Here is a 23761-nt window from a genome sequence, read left to right on the forward strand (position 1 = left end):
ACTTAAGGGGAAGGGCACTGGGTCTTGTATGGAAAACAATTTGACAATAAAATATTATGGAAAAAAAATTTTTAAAAATAAATGCCAAAAAAAATAAAAAAAATAAAAAATAAAGATATAGCACACCAAAACTATGAAAGCATTCAGAGGAAATACAAAAAAAATGTTGTAGAAAAGACCATTTTTAAGTAAAGCCAAGAATGCAAACAATACAAAGTTAAAGACCAATAGATATCGCTAAAAAATGATTTTGTTACTATGAAAAATAATACAAGCAAAGTTAAAAGGCAGAGACAGGTTAAGGATAAAATATTTATATAATTCATCACAAACAAGATTAAGAACAACCAGGGACGGCCGCACAGGCTGTGTACTGCACACCACCAGGGGGAGCTATTCAAGTAGGCTACAACATGGAGTTTCCCTAAAGTTGCCTTAATCAAAATCCATTAATATATAAAGCATGCCTACATCAGTAAAAAGATCAATAAGCCACCCAATGGTCAAGTGGGCAAAGGATGTGAAAAGTGGACTCACAGAGGAGGAAACCCAGGAACAGCATATACAAAGATGTTCAGTGTTCTCTGTAACCAAAGAAATGCATACTGAAACAATAATAAACCATATTGGTGTGATATGAGTATTGTTTAGGATACAGTGAAATGGTATTCTCTTGCATTCCTAGGTGAACTATGATTGCAATAACACCTATGTAAATTAAAAATGTATGTCTTATTTTTATATAGAAATATATATAATGTAAAATATCAATCAATATATATATATGTGTGTGTGTGTGTGTGTGTGTGTATATATATATATATATATATATATATAGAGAGAGAGAGAGAGAGAGAGAGAGAGAGAGACAGAGAGAGAGAGAGAGAGAATATAAAAGCCCTATAAGGACTACATCTCTGTTAACAGAGGTACCTCTGGGAGTCAACTGGGATTGGCCAGGGAAGTCAATAGTGGGTTTTATTTTACTTTTAAAACTTTTTTTTTTTTAATTTAGAGAGAGAGAGAGAGAGCAGAAGCAGGGAAGAGGAGCAGAGGGAGAGGGAGAGGGAGAGGGAGAGAGAGAGAGAGAGAGAGAGAGAGAGAGAATCTTAAGTGGGCTTCATGCTTAGTCCAGAGCCCGATATGAGGCTGGAATCACGACCTGAGCTGAAATCAAGAGTCAGATGCTCAACCGAGTCATCTAGGCACCCTATTTAATTTTGTTTTTCTTTCAGAGAGAGAAAGAGAGATAGTTTACTTTTAATGTTTGAATTGTTGAAAATAAATATATATGTATTAGCTTCTTGACATTCAAAAAAATTTACACTTCCATTCTGCTTGTGGCTTAAGACAAGGATATTATTAAAAAGTATTATTAAAATATACTGCAGAATATTTTAAATAACAATGGCAGTTGTATGAGCTACAGTAACCAACACTAACACTTATCATACATTCCTAAGTTTACCAAGATTGTGTTACTTGTCATTCATTTCTTTCCCTGCTTCCCTTTATAATGTTCCTCCTTTCCGCATCTCAGGCCCCTGACTTGGGGACCTGGCTCCTGGCCATCTGGGCTTTTTCTCTCTTCCTGTTGTGACTTCCCTGCCCAGGATTCAAACCCAAAGAAGTCACAAGCTGAACAAAAATATTCAAGGGCTACCTATGGAGAAGTCCCAGCCTCCTGCACCAATTGAAGAGAGCTGACTCAGACACCTGCCTCAAGTCAGTGCAGCTGGAGGGGCTTGCAAAGGCAGCTAGGAAATCAGAAGGCCAGAGTTTGCAACAGAGTGGACAAATACTCATAAGGAAAATACAAATTTCTGGAGTCAAAGCAGGCAGGGGAAAGACTAGCAGGCACCTGGGAATCAGAAACCTTTAATTACAGACAACAGATATAAGATAATCTAAAGTCAAGGGACAATGATACAAGGCAGGAGAATGAGGAGCATGGAGGAGACAGGAAAACAATGGGGAAGAGCCCCCACTGTAGCCCTGTTTCACATTCCTGCTAAGGGACTCTGCCACAGTTATCACAAGGCAGATGTCACTCCCAGGTAGTCAACAGTGGCCAATGCTTCTCTTTCATTCTGCTTAAAAATAAAAAAACAAGCAAATATTATCTTCCATTCCATAGGCTGCCTTTTAGTTATGTTGATTGTTTCCTTTGCTGCACAGAAGTTTTTGATCTTGGTGAAGTACCAATAGTTCATATTTGCTTGTTTCCCTTGCCTTATATGGAATGGGAAAAGATATTTGCAAATGATATATCTGATAAAGGATTGGTATCCAAAATTTATAAAGAACTTACCAAACTCAACAACCAAAAAACAAACAACCCAGTTAAGAAATGGGCAGAAGACATGAATAGGCACTTTCCCAAAGAAGACACCCAGATGGCTAACAGACACATGAAAAGATACTCAGCATCACTCATCATCAGGGAAATATAAATCAAAACCATGAGATACCACCTCTCATCTGTCAAAATGGCTAAAGTTAACAACTGAGGAAACAACAGGTGTTGGCGATGCAGAGAAAAGAGAACTTTCTTGCACAGCTGGTGGGGATGAAAACTGGTGCAACCGCTCTGGAAAATAGTATGGAGGTTCCTCAAGAAATTAAAACTATAACTACCCTATGATCCAGCAATTGCACCATTAGGTCTTTACCCAAAGGATACAAAAATACAGATTCAAAGGGATACTTGCACCCCAACATTTATAGCAGTATTATCAACAATAGTCAAACTATGGAGAGAACCCAAATGTCCATCAAGCAATGAACAGAGAAAGAAGACATGGTATATGTGTGTATATATATCCATATATAACTGGGTTGTTTTTTGGTTGTTGAGTTTGATACACACACACACACACACACACACACACACACACACACACACTAGAATATTACTCAGCCATCAAAAAGATGAAATCTTGCCATTTGCAATGACATGGATACTATGGTGTATTTTGCTAAGCAAAATAAGTCAGCCAGAGAAAGACAAACACTATATGATTTCACTCACATGTGGAATTTAAGAAATAAAACAGATGAATGTATAGAAGCGGGGGAAAGAGAAGAGAGGGACAAAAACACAAGAGATTCTTAACAATAGAGATCAAATCAAGGGCTGATAGAGGGAGGTGGGTGGTGGATGGGCTAGTTGGGTGATGAGTATTAAAAGACCACTTGTGATGAGCACTGGGCATCGTTTGTAAGTGATGAATCACTGAATTCTACTCCAAAAAAGAATATTGCACTGCATGTTAACTAAACTAAAAAAAACAAAAAAACAAAAAACTAGCAATGCCCAGGCTGCACCCCATCCAATTAAATTAAGATTTCTTGGGTAGAGCTAGACATCAGTAGTTTTCAAAGCTCCCCAGGTGATTTCCCAGCACTGAGATGCACTGTCCGGGTCCTACAAATTTAGACTGGGCAACACGCACCTGACACCGCTAAGGGGTATACAGGGTAGAGATCCCTGAGAATTAATTCCCTACAGAACAATTTTATCTCATTACTTTAGTAAATGAGAGGATATACTATTTTTTTTAAGAAAAATTAAGATGGCTCCTCTCATTATTTTTTCACATGAGAGCCCAGGCCCAAGGTTCATAAAGGCATCATAATTTCTGGACCCTTCGATTAAAAATTATCTTTTCAGAGCTCAGTCTTCTCTAGACAGACTCCCCATCCCAGTCCATCCCAACCTCCAAAAGAATTTGTAGCATAGACCCGAATAACATTCTACTGTTCATTTTCTCCTTGAAAATAATACATTCAAGATTGTAAAATGCCTTTTTGATAACTGGTACAAACATTGGATTTACAGTCTGATCTGACATAAATCAGACCTGAAATTTATTGGCAGAAATATAAGTTGCATAATTACTCAGCAGTAGTTATGCATTCTTGACACATTTATCTTCTAGAGCCTGAACCCTACATGCATGGACACATAGGAAATTCCCCACTTCTGATGCCTCTTCTCTGGCTCATGGAAGTAGATTTATGAAGGTCTCACTGTACAATATATACTTTTACTTTTATAATTTGGATGGCTTTCTTCTCCCAAGAGAAGAAACTAAACCTTTACATGCTGAAATAATAATTTATTCCTTTGAGAGTCTTGGGCTGGATGTGTGAATGCAAACACCAAATGAAAAATAAATTAACTTGGAAATTCTTTGAGTGGTTATTTTGACTAAATAACATATTTCTTTGGCATTCTGCAGATAGCTTCATTTTCTGACAGGCTCAAGACGCCCTACTTAACCTGTATGAAAAACGCATTCTATCCGAGTCACATACCCAAGATGGATCATCTAGCTCTTGAAGGCTATTCCCTTAAGCTCTTAGGTCTGCTTCTCTGATTCCTCTGCCACTTGATGATCCTTATTAACTTGCTCCTGGAAATCTCCTCCCAGCATGGACTAAATTTAAAATGCTTCATGAATGACATTATCTGAATAGAAACTATGAGGCCTTGGGCCAGGAATCAAAGGACTCAATAGTATAGATGATGAACTTACACTTTTCTCTACCAACAGTCAGGGCTTTGACCTAGAAAATAAGATCTGAGAGTTGAATATCCCAATAAAGAGATATAATGAGAAATGAGATTATAAAAAAAACCATGGTGTTTGGTACTGGGATGAATGATGGATTCATTGGCCTTCTTGGCTGGGAAGGATATTTGCCCAGAGTCTAAATGACCTCATTGAAAGACTTCAAATAAAAGAGGACAAGGAGACACCTGCCCTGATAAACCTATGAAAAAAGTTAGAATACAACAAGATGAGAAAATGAATAAAAATATGTGAAGTGCCTAGTGTTTTGTACTGCAAAAATATTGGGAGATGAGAGATGGAAATAATACTAACAGCCTCAGAATCTTTATATGAATAATTGTTGTCACTGATTGAGAACTGACTATCTGTGTGTTGCTTTTAGACTGAAGAACAATCCTATAAAGTAGGTACTATTATTATTTCCATTTTACAGATGAAGCAAATGAGGCTCACAGAAGCTAAGTAACTTGTACAAGGACACATATAGCTGGTAAGTAGGAAAACAAGGTTTTGACTAAAGCAATCTGGCCTAGAGCCCACACTACACCATACTGTCTCCCTACCTTGCCAAGTTATGTGTTATAAACAAAGTTAAGTTTAAGATTACACCCTAATGTGATCTTTGAGACATGGTGGGGAGGGAATCCAGACTGAATACAAAATGGAAAAGTATATCCTAATCTTGAAATATAGATTGCGACTGAGTGGTACTGCATGTCAAGAAGCCACTCATACGAGTAACCTGTCAATGGCAACACTGGAATGAATGGGTGAGTTAGAGAAGACAGAGGACTTGTTTTGGAATTTTGTTATGGGCCACCTGGTCAGAAATAGATAATTACACATTTCTGAGAGATAAAACTAATATAGGAGTAAGATCTAGAATTGATCACTGGGTATGTGTGTGTATACACACACACACACACACACACACACACACACACACACACACACACACACACACATATATACATACAGAAGCGTAGAAATGTTCTTGTCTTCCCCTTTCAAAAAAGAAAAGTAGAATTTGAAGGGCACCTGAGTGGCTCAGTTGGTTAAGCATCTGACTTTGGCTCAGGTCATGATTCCATGGTTTGTCAGTTTGAGCCTGGGGTCAGGCTCAGAGCCTGGAGCCTGCTTCAGATTCTGTGTCTCCTCATCTCTGCCCCTCCCCTGCTCATGCGCTTTCTCTCTCTCTCAAAAATAAATAAATAATAAAAAAAAATTAAGAAAGTGGAAGTCGATATTTTTTTTCTTTTAATAGCTAGAAATGAAAAGGATAAGTATAACAAGCATATGTCTTAGACTTCAGGAAGGTAGAATGTTTTAAAGTCCAAGAAGGAAAGGCATGGTCTCCCTCTCCCAAGAAAAGGTACCTGGAAAGGCCTCAAACACAATTTCAGCTGTAATCAATAATACATGGTCCTAATAGGAAATAACTTGGTGTTTTCCCAACAAGCTGGACGGATAGTGTGCAGGTGTAGGTTTTACCTCTCAACTCCGGATCCACCCTTCCCTGCTTGGACTGCAGGCTCCCTGTTGGGCTTAGAATCGTTGCCAGAGAGGGTGACCACGGAGCTGAATGAAGAAAGAGAAGAGGCTTGCTTGTTCCTGTCCCCCAGCAGGTCTTGAGGTCACTCCAGCAACAGCAGCTCCTTCCTGAAGTAGCAGCTGAATACGGATTGCAGTTTTTCCAATAGTAGCTGTATTAAGCCTCCCCCCAGTGTCCCCAAACCCCTATCTGAGATCCTTCTTCAAAAACCCAGGTCTCCTGAGGCCATTCCTCCAAGCTCAGAGACTCCTACAGCAGCCAAGAAGCCCCTTCTCCTTAGAAATGTAAATTTCAGCTCTGTGGGAGCCCTACCTTAAGTCCTAAATGTTAACACTCCCAGCCTCGGTCCCTTTGTTCTTTCAATCCTCTGGGTGGTGGCTGCTTCACATTGTTGTTCCCTCCATGTCATAGCTGTCTCCTTCTATCCTTTCATTTACGTTGTTGACAGCTCTGTATCTCATTAACAGTTTTTTTTAATCTATTAAATTCTCTCTGTTCAAATAACTAGTAGGGTTTTTTTTAGTCTCCTAAATGGACACTAACTGATAGAGAAAACATTAGAAATACTAAAGCCTTAAATGAGCAGAAAATAGAAAAAAGTATCCAGTGAAACCAGTGAGGTTTTTAAAAGGATTTTTCTGATCAAGAAGAAGATCAAGGAAAGACCGGGTATTTGCAGATGTAGGTAAGCTGGTGAGCGTCATTTCACTGGAGGATTTAGAGCCGAGGCTGGATCATCAATGGGTAGAAACATGGCACAGGAAGTCATCGACGGGAGAGGTGTCCACGCAGGTGACTATTAGGTCTCAGGACTCTAAGAGACCGTACCTGCCATGACCCGAGGGTTCCCAGCACTCACATTATCAGAACACTTGCTTCTGGGTTTCTGAAGGGGCCATGCTCTACTGCTTCCTCACACTCCTGTGGTTCCAGAGACCTGGGCCTACTGGTCCCCATATGTACCTGCATCACTTTACTATGAACTGCATTCCCTAAAGAGGTCTGAAATGTGCTTTCTGTGAGATCAAGAACATTTTCTGTCTAATCTTGAGCTCTAGAAACCTGAGTCTGTTCTCTAGCACCTCAGAAATCCGTGTATTACCTTAGTACTACTGAACCTTCCTACTGTCCTCTCAAACTTTGAAAAGCATCCTCCTCTAGGGCTGGCTAAACAAAATTTCTTCACCATGTTATAGTGGCCACCTGAGTCATTGGCTGCAGGTGTATCTTGGCCCTCTGCTTCCAGAAATCCTCTGAGGCTAGATCCATTCCACAAGTGCCCTTTATCTTGCCCTTCTAGATTTGTCCCTTGAAAGTCCCATTCCTTGCTCTGCACCTTTGTGTCATCTCCATTGTTAGTTTCAGGCTGACAGGTATTTCTTTGTATTTGTGAAGAAAAAGAAGTCTCTTTTCTTTTTTCATTTCTCTAGCCTCATTAGACTGATCTCCAGTTATTCAGATATTATTTCTCACCAGCTTCCTCCTTCCCAAAAAGTCCAAACTCAAGTAATACTCAAATGACGGAATCCAAGGGCTGAGCCCTGAAGGTATCATTGCTGGAGATTTCGGCCCAATCAGGCTCTTTCCACTGACTGCCCAGAGTTTCTCTCTAGTCATTCCAAACTAGCAGCATCAAACCCACACAACCATGACAGATAACACAATATATCACAAGCTGAAAAATATATTCCACCAACACCACAACAAAAAGGCTGCCAAAGTCTTGCACAACTTTTGGACACTGAGCAAAGAAAAAGGACAGAAATTGTCTTTCCTATTTCCTCTTTTCTTCTAATTCTTCTACAACTAGTTCTTCATCTCCTTATTACTCACATACCAAGACCACCTCACACTAGATATTATTTAGAATAATATTAAGATGAAAGGCATAACTTTAGAATACTAAAAGGAGACAAAGGAGACAAACTATATATATAAACTATATATATGCATACAATTTTAATGTTTATTTATTTTGAGAGAGAGGTGGAAGGGGGATTGAGGCTGAGAGAGGAGGAGAGAGAATCCCAACTGACAGTACAGGGCCTGATGAAGGGCTTGATCCCACAAACAGTGAGATCATGACCTAAGCTGAAACCAAGAAATGAACACTTAATCAACTGAGTCACCCAGGCACTGTAAGACAAAGTATATTAAAAAAAAATTGTTTAACATTTATTTATGAGAGAGACAGAGACAGAGACACACACACAGAGTGTGAGTGGGGGAGGGCCAGAGAGGGTTGACACAGAATCCAAAGCAGGCTCCAGGCTCTGAGTTGTCAGCACAGAGCCTGACCTATGGGTCTGAATTCACAAACCACAAGATTATGACCTGAGCAGAAGTCGGATGCTTAACCAACTGAGCCACCCAGGTGCCTCAGAGACAATGTATATTTTAAATTGCTATGTCTGGGATGGAAAACAACAGCAACACTGCCCCCTCCCCCACTTTTTTCCATATAGTTTATTGTCAGGTTGGTTTCCCGCCCCCATTTTTATTGTAACCAGGTAAAATTTATCAGAGAAGACAGATCTTAAAAGTGAGAGCTGAACAGAAATTGCCCTTAAGAATTTAGGTTAAGTTCACCCTCTTGCTTATGTTTTGATTTATAATAGGTACGTTTTGTTCAGCTTAACTCTCTGCTCCCAAATCTTTCTAATTTTGGTCTTCCAGGAAGGTACTCCCAAACACTTTGTGAGAGAGTCCGTTTAATCCAGAGTTCTTGAGCACAGCTTGGTATTTTCAACTAAATCTAGTAACAGAATTCAGGCTTAACTGGCCCCACCCTATTCCTCCCACTCGGATATTTTTCCTTTTTGTCCAGTAAAGTGTCATCTGTTCCCAAGAAAGACAAAAAGAAAAAGAAAAATGTTTACTTAAACTATTACACTCTAAACTGCTCAGTCAATTCTGACCAAATTTAAGATGCTTGATACTGAGGTTTGATAAGAGAATATAAAGGAAGTACTTATTTAACTGACTTAAAAAGTGAAGTTTTAACTTTCTGTTACCCTTCTTTGTAAGAACACTAGGTTGCAGGTTACTGCTGTGCAGTAGACCTGGCTTTGGATGCACTTGTTTTATTAACAAACATACACTTACTGTGTGCCCTTGAACGTACGAAGTACTATGATAAACAATGTGGAGGTACAAAGTAAAATATATCCTAGATCTTCTCTTCTAGAAGCTTACAGATCAGATGAGATAGGGAGAGGGATGAGATGTGAACATGAATTGCTATGATATGTGGTACAACTAAATAAGAGCCATAAAAAGGTACAAGGATCTGTGAGAGTCCAGAGAAGGGGATGAGTGTCACTTCCTTTCTCCAAGAGAGACTTCCTGGAGGAAGAGGCATTTCAACCACCCTTTCAAAAGCAAAGAGAGAAGGGCTTTCATAGCCTTAGGAAGGGAAGCCTTCCAAAGGAAGCTCCTGTGGGGAAAGGAAGTTATAGTGACCAGGAAGACTAATAGTTAATTTGCTGAAGAATCTTGTTCCTTTGAGCTTACTTGGGTTGGCATACTTTGATTTTGGCTAGTTTCAGGATAATTCAGAATAATACATAGGTGAACCTCCTGTGCTTTCAATATGTCCAATGTTTCTTATATAAAATTATGCAATCTTTCTCTCTCTCTCTCTCTCTCTCTCTCTCTCATTTTTTCTCCCCTCACCCCCACAAATAGCTCCTCATAGAAGAGAACTGATCATTAAAGCCAACTCTAAACAGGGAAGGCCTCTGATTTTCTCCATTAAATAACTAACCTGAACCCTAAGCTACACACTGACTCCTATCAGAATCTTCTGGAAGCAGTCTCTCATCTTGTTTCCTAGAAATGATGTAAAAAGATTTCAGGTTTAAGAGCAAGTTTGAAAATCTCCTCAGCCACTTTGCCTAGAAAGTTAACAGTTCTAACACCACCCATTGTCTGCTTTAATGAATATAGTTCTCATTGCTTTTCAGTACAATGAACTGCTACCACAAGAAAAGTTTCCTATTGGCCAAGCTCTTGGAGCCTCCCCTTGTTAAAAGATAAACTGAGGTATATTAGGTTTCTAAGAGTTTATCTGAGCAAAAATTGATTCGTATTAGGCTGTGTCAAACCAGAAGTAGTTAGGAGCGCTCTACCCCCTATAGGAGCGCTGGTAGAGATTTCACAGAGGCAGAAGCAGAGCATGGAAATTACTAGGTTGTCTATAACGTACACAGTTGCTTTATCTGGGAAAGCCTCATTTGTGATGGATTATCCTTAGGTTTTGATTGCTTAACCTGAAAGCACTGCAAGCTTAGGTTTGGGCTTGCTTACAATGGCTACTAAGGCCTTAAAGCCTCCTTGTTTAATTAACTGAACACCCTCAAATAAGGATGCTAAAGGAAAAGAGATCCTACTGTTTTCTAGACATCAACATGTTCTGTTTATTTTATCAGTGACAGCAAACAACTGATCTGATTGGTTGTTTTTCATTTAACTTATGAGGGGAATGCGCTGAGGAAATTAACCGAGTATAAAATACTCAGTTTTATAGATGCTAATTCTTTTGCCCAAGGGAACGTGATTTCTGCCATCCATAAATAAATTAGATTAAAGTCCTGTATTTGTGAGAAGCTCTATGATTAACATGCAAATTTCCGAAGGTGGATTCAACAAAAGGTGAACAGAAATTAGATAGCAGCACTATTGCGAATATAAGGATGCAGACATTTTAATAACCATTAGAGCCTTTCTAACTCATTCCAATCTAATATTTTCCAACACATGCTGCTTGTTGCTTGTTCACTGATTAAATGCTGACTTGAGTGACCACATAGAGAACATCTCCATTTGGAAAGACAGGAACAAGAAAATAGCAAAATTATTTTACCAGGCATCAAAAAAAAAAAAAAAAAAAAAAAAAGGTAAGTATTTGATGGGATCTCAGAGAAGGAAATGAACTCCAATCCCCAGACCCCTTAGATTTGCACAGGACTGTCAAGAGCTGAAAAACTTCAAAGTATCACAGAACTGTGGTTCAATTTTAGAAATATGAAGCATTTGGAGTAACTAATTTGGCCAAATATTTATGTTTTGGTACATAGCTGAACTGCTTATCAGACCTTCAGGAATTCTTTGTTTTTCATTTTTGTGCTTTTATTTCCTCTATCTCCTCCTCCCCCTCGATAGAAGCAAAACACCCTCTGGCAATGAAAGTTAAAGATGCATCTCCTTAGAGGCACCAAGCCAGGCCCCAGGGGGCTGATCCCAAGCCACTGCCAACTGCACTCCAAGCAGTAATTTTCCTTCCCCCATGCTTGCTTCGGGGAAGTGCTGGGAAACGTAGAAGTCTCTAAGGCCTCCTAAGGCCTCCCTGGGAGAGAAAGAGAAATCTTTCCCCTGATAAGTATACCAACCCTCCTCTCTTATTGACTCACTTTAAAAGGCAGCTGCAGAGAGGTTGGCCTTTGTGTCATCACAAACTGGGCAGAAACAGCAGGTAGGAGAGTCCCAAGGAACGTCAGGGACAGAGGACCAAATGCTTTGCTTCTCTTTCCATTACCAGCACCCCTTACCTTTCACTATCAGGGTCCTACAATCTCTCTTCATTCTTAATCTTACAGAAATAGAAGCCTACTTAGAGAGAAGGTGCCCACTGACAAGAAAGAGGGTAGATGAGACATTGTTTTGCACTCTCAGTAAGCACATGTGGAGGGCTTCTGCTGGACGTGATGCTGACATTATGGATATTTCTAAGGTGGGACAGAGCAACCACTATCTTCTTGCAGCTCCAGGCCGACCTCTGCTCTCAAGGAGGCATGCAATGACAAGATCTGCATTTCCTAGTAGCTTCTTCCCCTCCTGGCCCTGGGGGCTGCTAAACCACACCAGAGATCCCAGGTGGGCCAAACCAGCCCCTGCTAGCAGAGCCCTACTGCTCCCAGGCTCCTCAGCCCACACTGATTCGAGCACATTCCAGGACATTCCATAGCTGTGAGGCTGGGAGCCTGGAATGTCTGGAACCCACAGAGGGAAGGTGCCCCAGCATGCTCCCCCACCCCAACCACATTTCCCCAAAGATCTCAAAGCACTCTCCAAGGATGATCTCATTTTCTAATAGGTGTTTATTTCTATTTTCATTCCTACTGTTAGTAATGACTCCCTTTTGCATGAATGTCAATGTTTGAGTTTTTTCACATAACCTATGTCTTGGTAAGGATATCATAATGGGAACCAAGAGCTCAACAACTAACTGGATATCATGGAAACTCCTTTCTAGCACACAGGATTGTGAGATTTAACCGTGAGGCAGCAAGGAAATGAATGTTCCAATTCCACCTTTGCAAGAAAATTACATAACGTGGGGTCCGGACATATACCACGCATGTATAGTATGCGTGTGTGTGCATTTGTGTGTGAGAGTGTGTATACGTGTGTGTGTCATAGTGCCAATGCTAATGTAATGTTCAGAACTACATTTCCTCATTTATAAAACAAAGATAACGCCTGCTTTACAAAGTTCTTGTGATCTTGCTGTGGTGCCTAGAACATAATGAGCACTGGATAAACGTCTATGGAATAAATATGTGGATGGATGGACAAATTTAACCTTTCTGAGTGTGTTTCCTCATTCCAAACTTGCCGTGCTTGCTTCACAAGGCATTCGGAAGATCAAACATCAAGGTTTGTTTGTTGGTTTGTTTTGTTTAGTTTTTACCTTTAGAAAGAGAGACTGGGTGGGGGAAGGGCAGAAGGAGAGAGAGAGAACCTTAAGCAGACTCCACACTCAGCATGGAGTCCATCGTGGGACTCGATCCCATGACCTTAGGAACACAAGCTAAGCCAAAATGAAGAGTCAGATGTTCAGCTGACTGAGCCACACAGGCATCCCTAACATCAAGGTTTTTAAAAATGCTTTTGACACCTAAAACTAATATAACATGTCAACTATGCTTCAATAACACAAAATAAAATGCTTTTAAAAACTAAAAACTGACCATAATGTATGCTTATTAATCGTGTGACTACTCGTATGGGGCACCCCAGTATATCAAAGCTTCATGAGCATATTTCTCTTCTCATATGCAATGGGCACTAGACAAATTCCCAGTACTGAACAAGGAGGAGCTCTACCCTCTTTGGTTTTTTTCTATAGCTTGGTTTCTAGGTGCCACTCTTCTCTCTTCCATTAAGATGACTGAACATGAATTGAATGCTTGAGGTTGGCGAGTTTCAGAGCGTTATCAGACAGCTTACGGTTAAGAGCACCAGTCCTGGAGCCAAGTGGCCTTAGTTTGTGCCCCGACTCCACCATTTACTACGGAACTTAACCCCGCTATATCTAGTTTATCTATAAAATGGGAATACTAGCAGAATCCATTTCATAGGGCTGCCATGAAGGTTGAACAAGATAATACATGTAAAGCATCCTAGAGACGTGCCTTGCACATGGGAAGAACTCAAACAGTATTATCTGCAACCATTGTTGGCAGTATTAATATTAGTATTATCATCTCCTTTTTAATGGAGTTTACAGTCTAGGATGTGAGACAGACTGGAATTCAAACACAAAACTGGAGGAGCAGCGCAACCACTAAGAGGGTCGCCGGCAGCATGCGATGGACGCAGACGCAGGAGACATCTTTACCCACCATCCTCATCGCCTCTCTGTGCAGTCTCTAGTCTGTCACTCTGCCAACACACACAGATTTAAAAAATAATACCCCAGATGTCACGTGAGGAGTGCAGGGCCTAATGCGTCTCAGGACGATCACACAACGCTTCCATTAGCGCAGCTCAGTTTGTGGAGCCGTAGAGCACTGCTGGCTCAAACCAAGCTTTTGGTCCAATAAGACCCCAGGGCCTTTTGACATCAACTGCTGCCAAGTTACATGTTCTCCATCGGGTATTCCTATAATTCATTTTTGGACCTAAAAACAAGACTTTGCATTTATCCTTATTACATTTCATGTTGTTAGTTTTGGCCAAGCATAGCAGCATGTCAAGATAATTTTGAATCTTGAGTCTGTCAACTATCTTATATCTTATTTCTACTCCCTCCAGACCTGTGTCACTAGCACATTTGATCAGCATACCTACTACATTCTCACACAAGAAACTGACAAAAATGTTGACCAAAAAAAGTATAAGAGAATAGCCCAATATTTCACTTGAAGAACTTAAATGCATCCACTAACCATTTGTGGTCTGTTTAAACTGCTTTGAATTCATTGAGGAGTACCCCTATTTCATTATTTTGTCCAATGACAAATGGACATTTGTGAAATGCCTCGCTGATACCAAGATACACTGAATCTATGACATTGTTGAGTATCACTCAAATTTTTAAATGTCCTACAGTTCTATCTCCTTTAAATTTGGTGAGAATATAGATATCCACATTCATCAATAAAGAATATAGGGGTTATAGCTTAATAACTCACCTAGAAGTTATGCCATTTGATTACCACTTTTTTAATCCGTTTTAGGCTTTTATTTGAAGGGTATATTTCTTAGGGTATGCTATCTACTGCTTCAAAAAAAAAAAAAAAAGTCTCCCAAATGCCAGTGGCTTGGGGAAATAGTAGCTTATTTCTCACTCACGTGAAGTCACAAGATGTGCTCCTGATGTACAGGCCGCTTACCATGTGTCATTCCAGAAATATGGTTTCTTCTTTCTGTAGCTTCACCTTTTTCTTAGTCCTTGGGATTCTCTGCAATCAGCAGCTAGAGGAGAAAAAGTAGAGACTATTACATGTGGAGTGTTTTTGTGATCCAGGCCTGAAAGTACTTACTGTACATCACCTCTCATATTTCACTGGTTAGAATTCAGTCACATGACCACCTCCACCTGCAGGGGAAGCTGGGAAATGCAGTCTAATTAATTATGTGCCCAGCAAAACAAGAAATGAGTGTGATGAACAGTGAACCTAGCTCTAAAACAGATAGCAAATATAATTATATGGGATGCATACTCTATTCCAGGTCAAGTACAGGGCTAAACCTGCCAGCAAGGGGGTTTGATGGATCAGGACATATAAGAGTTGGGTTCTAGCAATTCTTACTCAACACATCCCCAAAGGCAAGGGAATCAAGAGCAAAAATGAACTATTAAAACTTCATCAAGATAAAAGAAACTTCTGCACAGCAAAGGAAACTACCAACAAAACTAATAGGCAACTGATGGAATGGGAAAAGATAGTTGCAAATGACGTATCAGATAAAGGGCTAGTATCCAAAGTCTATAATGAACCACCAAACTCCACACCCAAAAAACAAATAATCCAGTGATGAAATGGGCAGAAAACATGAACAGATACTTCTCCTAGGAGGACATCCAAATGGACAACAGACACATGAAACAATGCTCAACATCACTCAGCATCACGGAAATACAAATCAAAACCACACTGAGATATGATCTCACACCTGTCAGAGTGGCTAAAATGAACAAATCAAGAGACTATAGGTGCTGGTGAGGGTGTGGAGAGACGGGCATCCTCCTACACCGTTGGTGGGAATGTAAACTGTTGCAGCCACTCTGGAAAACAGTGTAGAAGTTCCTCAAAAAATAACAATAGAACTCCCCTATGACCCAGCAATAGCACTGCTAGGGATTTACCCAAGGGATAGAGAAGTGCTGATGCATAGGAGCACATGTACCCCAATGTTCATAGCAGCACTTTCAACAATAGCCATATCATGGAAAGAGCCTAAATGTCCGTTCAACTGATGAATGGATCAAGAAGATGTGGTTTATATTTACAACAAAATACTTCATGGCAATGAGAAAGAATGAAATCTGGCCATTTGTAGAAATGTAGATGGAACTCGAGGGTGTCACGCTAAGTGAAATAAGTCAGGCAGAGAAGGACAGATACCATATGTTTTCACTTATAAGTAGAGGACCATGGGGGAGGGAAAGGGGGAAAAATAGTTGGGGAGAGAGAGGGAGGCAAACCATAAGAGACTCTTGAATACTAAGATCCAACTGAGGGTTGATGGGGGTGAGGGAAAGGGGGGCGATGGGCATGGAGGAGGGCATTTGTTGGGATGAGCACTGGGTGTTATATGAAAACCAACTTGACAATAAACTATAATTAAAAAAAAGAGTTGGTTTCTAATTCCATGTCCATCATTTAATAGGTAAACACAGCCTTGGATAAGAAAATTGGAAGATTTCTAGGTCCATAAAAAACCACATGAGCACATTTCATCCATTGCTGAATCCCTAGTCCTAGCCCAATGCCTGGCACACACCTGGTACAATAAATATTTGTTCAATCATTGACTGAATATATGAATAACCTCTCTGGACTTGTTTACTTATTTCTAAATTTTTTTCTACCTACCATACAAGTTGTTATAAAGATCAAATGGACCATGGTTCAAAAACTAAAAGTCACTGTAAAAAACAGAGAGTATAAATGTTACTCATATTGACTGCCATTTCTGTCACATTCTGTGGTTTCACCTCTTCTACACAGTTTTCCCTTACTGCACACAGCAGAAAATAGATGATCTCCAAACCACTCAAGATAAAGCTCTGTCCCACTTACATTTCTTCTATGGCTTGAAGTCCAATCACCAATGTCTCCTCTTTAGTTAAATTTAAGAAACAGGCATGCATGGCTCAATTGGTTAAGCATTCGACTTCGGCTTAGGTCATGATCTCACGGTTCGTGAGTTCAAAACCCATGTCGAGCTCTGTGCTGACAGTTCGGACCTGAAGCCTGCTTCAGATTCTGTGTCTCCTTCTCTCCCTGCCTCTCCTCCATCAAGCTCTGTCTCTCTCTGTCAAAAATAAATAAACATTAAAAAAAATTTTAAGAAGCAGGCGTGAGTTCCTGTTGAGGTCAGGGCATGTGCTAAGATTCAGGATGATATTAGGACTAACCCAACCCATACCAAAATAGATAAAAATACTTGTCCTATAGTTGAGATCCATCTGACAATTTTGTATACCAGATAGTGCTTACCTAATTTTTAATAAAAATGTTCAACAGAGAATAATAAAAAATGTCACTAAAACCAAAAGAAAATATATTTAATTGGAGACTGGATTATAGATGACCTTAAATGCAAGGATAAGGAATTTAGACTCTATTCTATAGGTAATGTGGGGGCCATGAGCAGTTGTTGAGCCAACCAAAAAAATCACATGGCCAAAGTGGTATTTTAGAAAGATGTGTCTGAGAGATGGTACCTTAGACAATTTAGAGGAAAATTTATTTGAGAACTAATGCAGAAGTCTTAGTCCTATGGGTCTTGATCTAACAGAAGGGGAAAACATAAACCATAGATGAAAGGACTTCTAACTTTTTTTTAAGTGTTTACTTATTTTTGAGAAAGAAAAACAGAACACGAGTAGGGCAGGGGCAGAGAGAGAAGGAGACACAGAATCCAAAGCAGGCTCCAGGTTCCACGGTATCAGCACAGAGCCTGATGCAGGGCTTGAACCCACAAACTGAGAGAACCAAAGTTGAACACTTAACCAACTGAGCCACTCAGGCTCCCCAAAAGGAATTCTAATTCTGACAATGTGGCAGACTAATGTGACTTGAAAGCTCTCCCTTCAAGTATGCCTACAATTTCAGGATAAAACACAGAAAAAAAATTTAAAGCAAAATTAAGGTCATAGGAAGGCAAGGGAAATCACAGAAGAAAGAATGAAACCAAAAAAGTCAACATGTAAACTGATGCTCCATTTGCCCTCAGAATTGAAGTGAGTATAGAGCTTCATAACCCTTAGAACTTGGGTTCTAATGACCACAGGAGATAAGGCCTGGAGTCTGCACAAAACACCGGTGGAAATGAGATTACTACATGAAGCTAAGACCCTTGCAAGCCTGAAACCATCAGGGAAAATACTGGCCCCTTTCCCCACCTCCACCCCTAAAAAAATCCCTAACCAGGACAGGAAGATGACACAAAAACTCATTTGTCTCTCTTTATGGAAAGAAAGTCTTTCCTGAGAATGTGAAACCTTGGACCTGGTCTAACCATGAATTTGGTTTTTAAAATTTCCCTGTTGGAATGGCCCAGAAACTTCTAAGCCAAGAAATTAATGTAAAAACTGGTCCCTGGCTAGTAATATTTTGGGAGTGCCTGGCAGAAGAAGTTACAAAAACACTCTAGAGAAACATTCCACAATCCAGAATACAGTTAGTTTCACAAAATAAGCAAGCCCCACACGAGATGAGCTCACAATAAAAGAAATGGCAAAACCCTGAAGGGACAAATCCATCATAGGCAAGACTCCATAGGAATTCACTACCACCACCTCCCACCTCTCAAAGAATGGAGCTACTACAACAACAATCTGAAACAGAATATAAAATAAGCATGTTTAGAATAAAAATATTACCCAAAAAAATCCACAAGAAAAACATGGGGTGTCATGACCAAACAACAACAACAACAATAACAACAACAACAAAATGGAGATTTTTTTTTAAAAAAGAACCAAACAGAAATTCTAGAAATAAAATACATAGTTATTGAAATAAAAAAAATTCAATGGTTAAACTAAATAGTAAATAAGACATGTCTGAAGAAAATTCATGAACAAGGAAGCCAAGCTAAAGCAACATACTGGAATGGATCCCAGAGAAATAACAAGACGGAAAACTGAATGGGAAGTTAAGATAGAAAAAGTAGCATGAATAGGTTCAATTAAGTCTAAAAGAATTTCTAGAAATGAAGGAGAGAGTATGGAGCTGAGGCAATATTAGAAAAGATAATCATGAGACTCTTCTAATTTGATGAAAAACATAAATCCTCACAGTGAAGTGGTAACTATATAAACACACACATATAGATTTACATAAGTATGTTATTTATAATGTATATAATTATTATAATTTGATGAAAACATAAATCCTCACAATGCAGTGTATATGTATACATATGTATAAACATATAAAACATATTTATATATATATATATACATAAGTACATATGTGTATTTAAAAAGGACCATCTTTTTTCATGGCGGTACTCTACCATCAAGTACCATCCGTGTTAGTTCTCCAAGGATTTAAGGCCATCTTGACATACTTGCCATTAGCCGAATCACTTGCCATAGGCCAGACAATGAGTTGTTTAGCTTTGTTCTTAAAGGGATAGTGAGTTCATGCATTTTGTCTACCTAAAAGATAGAAATTTCTCTTTAAAGTGTCTGATGAATGAAAGGACAGGGAGGGATCCTGCTTCTTAGAAACTCCAGTCTGCAAGGATCAGCCTGGAAGTGGGTAGAACACGCAGCACAAGGGCACTGGAGGGAGCTGGGGTGTGGGCTCTGCATGTGTATTTTTCTATAGAGCTACACCCTCACGTGCATATGTGTACGCACAAAGAGTTTTAAAAACATAAATGCCTGGTCTTCTTTGGCAGGGTCACATTCTAAACTGGAATTTGAGGCACTCTTCATAGGTTTTCACTGATCTTACACCTCCATTATGGGATTTGGGGACTTTATCTATCTGCTCAGATATAATTCAGTTATTATCCTCTCCATTTAAAGGAGGTGTTTGGTTTGGATTTTTGATGTTGGTGGAGATGGTTCTTAAAGCAGAAAGTGATCTCTGCCTCATTCCTTTTACTAGGGCACATAAAGGAGAAGGACTTATATTTCCCATGGAAGGCACTATAGGCAGGAAGCCAAAAGCTCCCACAAAGGACTTTTTAAAAAAATAGGACACTGTATCTGGTGATTCCTTTCCTTTCTGGGATTTGGGATATGAGTAGCTTTTCTAGATTTCTCATCAGCATCTTTGTGGATTTTTTCTTTCTAGTGATAATATCATCAGTTTCTCAGAGGACACTTATCAGGGTCTTCAAGATACTTCTCCATAGGTTACTGCTCCAGGCCTCTGTCAACCCCCTCATAACACAGACCCCATTTGTGACCCGGGGAGCCACTAGTGTCTAGAGCTCTTGCAGAAGACTGCCGAGAGTTCGCAGGTTTGCACGCAGCACTCCCCCAGCTAAAAGCTCACCCCCCTGCCCCCACCAGGCACAACACTGCTACACAGGGGAAGGGGCACAATGCCCACAAGCACTGCCTTGTCTCCGCAGACATTCCCTGACTGCTGCGGTTTCCTCTCAGTGGCTTCTTCTGCATCTCTACCTCCCAGAATGGTCTCAGGCAGCCATAACATTTTATAGAAAGTTCCAAATTCAACTTTCAAGTACCTTATGATGATAGGATAATGTGTTTAATTAAGTCCCATGAGCAATCCCAGGGACCCTACAATATTTATAGTAAGTGTACATATGTGTTTCCCCTAGAAGCACAAAGTTCCACCTAGAGCTACACACACACATACATACACACACACGTCATTCTTTTAGGAGTGTTTGACTATTATCCAAATAAGTGTCTTGCATGATACACACACACACCAGATTTTATGCATATATGGTATTACTACCCAAGTTTATGTTCTAAGGTTTACGTCAATATTTCACCCACCCAGCTGTTACTCAAATATCCTGAATGGTATCTGTTAGTGTATTTTTCTATCAACACCCCTCCAAACAAACTAATGTGTACAAAATTTGGAATTACATGCCATGAGGAGGTGATGCATCAATACTAAGGCACTTCAAAGAGAAACACTTCTGCTGTGTCTACTTGACACTAAATATCTTAATGAAAATTGAAAACAGTTAATCTCTAACACTAATTTCTACATATCCAGAGAGTTGGAGTATATGAATTGTCTGGGTGGTACAAAATGATTCACTCTTGAAAAATAAAATGAGTAAGTGTTCTCAAGAATTTTGAAAAGAAAAATCTAGCAACTTAGGATTTTAAGAAATCTTTATAGGAAACACTGTTTTGAGATTCCCTTAGGTATGCAAAAAACTAAAAATGTGTTCATTTTCTCTATGAGTCTCTCCTCATGCTCTGCAGGCTCAAAAATAATTTGTTTTCCTGTATAATAACCAGCTTCTCCTCTTTAAGTTTCTGGTAATGTCACTGTTACATATTAGCAGTCTTTTAAATTTAATAATTTGTTAATATAAATAACTGAATGTGTTCTATATATGGTATAACATATCAAATTCATTGTATAATAAAATCTGTATGGATTAATTGTATAATAAAATTGTATGGATTAAATGGCATATAGTAATTATGGTATGTATATAATTTAATTATCAGACATTAAGTATTGATATATCATCTAAAAGATGTACACAAAATACAGTTCTTGACTTCAAGAAGTCCTTGACCTTAAGAAGTCCACAGTTTTACCAGAGAGGATTCTGACTCCTTCTATGGTAGCTAGGTGAGATATCTTTTCCTAAATGCCTCCGTGCTTTTGCCCTATCCCTAATCCCTTTCTGTGGAGGAGTGAGTTCCCTGGATGAATTTACAAAGAACTGATTTGGCGGGGGAGGGTGCCTGGGTGGCTCAGTCGGTCAAGAGGCTAACTCTTAGTTTCATCTAAGGTGATGAAGAGAACCAGGATCTCATGGTTCATGACTTCAAGCCCCTTGTTGGTTTCTGTGCTGCTGGTGCTCCCTCCCTCTCTCTGCCCCTCCCCTGATCTCTCTCAAAATAAACAGATAAACTTAAAAACAAACAGAACTGACTGGGATGTGCACACTTGTGTCCCACCCACTCCAGGAGTCCCATACATCTTACCCCACCCTGTGACTGCAGACAAGTGTCAAATTCTGGTGTTCCCTGTATTAGGAAGCCTACTGTGGCACCCCCAACAAGCCACCATTCTTCAGAACCAGTTTTATCAATAATAAAGTATTGTTTTGATCTTATCTGTCACTCCGCCCTCTCAGGTAGGGAGAAGGGTGTAATTTATTGGGGCCCCACCAATCCCAGCAAAGATAAGACAGGTAACAGGTAATTACAATACAAAGCACACTGTGATCAGTGTAGTGTGAGTTCTAAATTAGTGATCATTAGCAAAGGAGAACTCATTTCTGTCAAGAGGATTACAAAGTAGCAAAATCACACAGTACTTTATGCCCAGGGCTCATTCTACATCAGAACTTGTTTTAATTTTTTATATACAGTATATAACTTAATAAATTATCAACCTAATTATAAAAATAGTTGGCAAGTGATTTTTGAGTTAGAGTGTTTGCTTCTTGCTGTTGGATGTAAAACTATAGCATGTGATTGTTTGTTGGTGGTCAAAGTAAAGAGCTGGTGGGAAAAAACACCTTATGAGAAACAAAACTGGAGAGGTAGTTTGGAGCTGGAAGTAGAGGGTCCTAAATATATTATGTGTATTTAGGTCTTTATGCTTTAGGCACTGGGCAACCACTGAAAGTGTTTGAGCAGGAAAATAACCAGCTTAGATGTATGGTTTAGGAATTAATATGGTAGGGGTGTGTCAGAGTGTAAGGCACAGCTCAGTAGAGTAAGACTGAAAGCAAGAAGACCTGCTAGGAGATTATAGCTTTAAACAAGGTATGAGGAAGCCAGATCTTGTCCTCGAAGGTAGTAGCAGGAATAAAAAGGAAAGCATGAACACAAAAGACGTAAGTTTCAAAACAAAATTACTAGAACTTGACTATATAACAGATGTGGAACAAAAGGAAAGGGAGAATTAAAGATTCTATCAAAGTTCTGAGGAGCACCTGGGCGTCTTAGTCAGTTAAGCATCCAATTTCAGCTCAAGTCATGATCTCACAGTTCGTGGGTTTGAGCCCTGCATCGGGCTCTGTGCTGACAGCTCAGAACCTGGAGCCTGCTTTGGATTCTGTGTCTCCCTCTCACTTTACCCTTCTCCCACTTGTGATCTCTCTCTCTCTCTCAAAAATAAGTAAACGTTAAAAAAATTAAAGTTTTAAGCTGGTGCAATTAGAAAGATCTTAAATTAAAAGAAAGAGGAATAATAAATGTTCAGGAAAGAAAATAATGATTTAGATTTGAATCTGTTAAGTTCAACACACTGGTAGAATGTACGGATGGAAACTTCCAAGGAGTCCTAGTCAGGGCTAGAGACGGGGTTTCAGAAATGAGTCACAAACAAGGAAGAATTAAAGCCATGAGACTGAAAGAGTTCACCCTGAGACCATATAGAAGTGAGGATGTAGGAGGGGGCCAAGGGCAAATTCTTAGGGTAAACTTATATTTCAAGCTGGAAAATAAGACGAGGAGGCATAGGGATAAAAGAAGACATAAGAAAACATTATCGGGGGAGCCAAAGGAGGAGAATTTTACAGGCGTGGGAATCAATAAGGCATGAGGGAACAGGGAAAATCATATAAAGTGACTGGGGAAAATAAGAATAAAACAAAACACTGCATTTGGTAAACAGCTGACTACTGGCCTTTAAAAACTTATTATGGAGGGAGAAGCGCTGAAACCAGATTACCAAGACTAAGGGAGTGGGCGATATCTGCATGGAAGCAGTTGACGAAGATGACAGTTTAAAGAAGTTTTGTGATGAACAAGAATGAAGGAAGGCGCTTGCTTAGCAGGGCAGCGGAGTGGAGGGAAAGTGGCTTTTGCTGACGTGTTTGTGGGTTTGGTTTTCTTGTTTGGTTGGCTAGTTCTAGCTAGGATATGATTACACTGGGGGAGCAAGAGCCAGTGGGGAAGCCAGAGAGTAAGAGAGGGAGATTACGTGAAATGGCTACAGCGAAGCTCCAGGTCGGGCCGGAAGAGCTCCAA

Source organism: Suricata suricatta, chromosome 2 (assembly GCF_006229205.1).
Source record: "Suricata suricatta isolate VVHF042 chromosome 2, meerkat_22Aug2017_6uvM2_HiC, whole genome shotgun sequence".
Lineage (NCBI taxonomy): Eukaryota > Metazoa > Chordata > Mammalia > Carnivora > Herpestidae > Suricata > Suricata suricatta.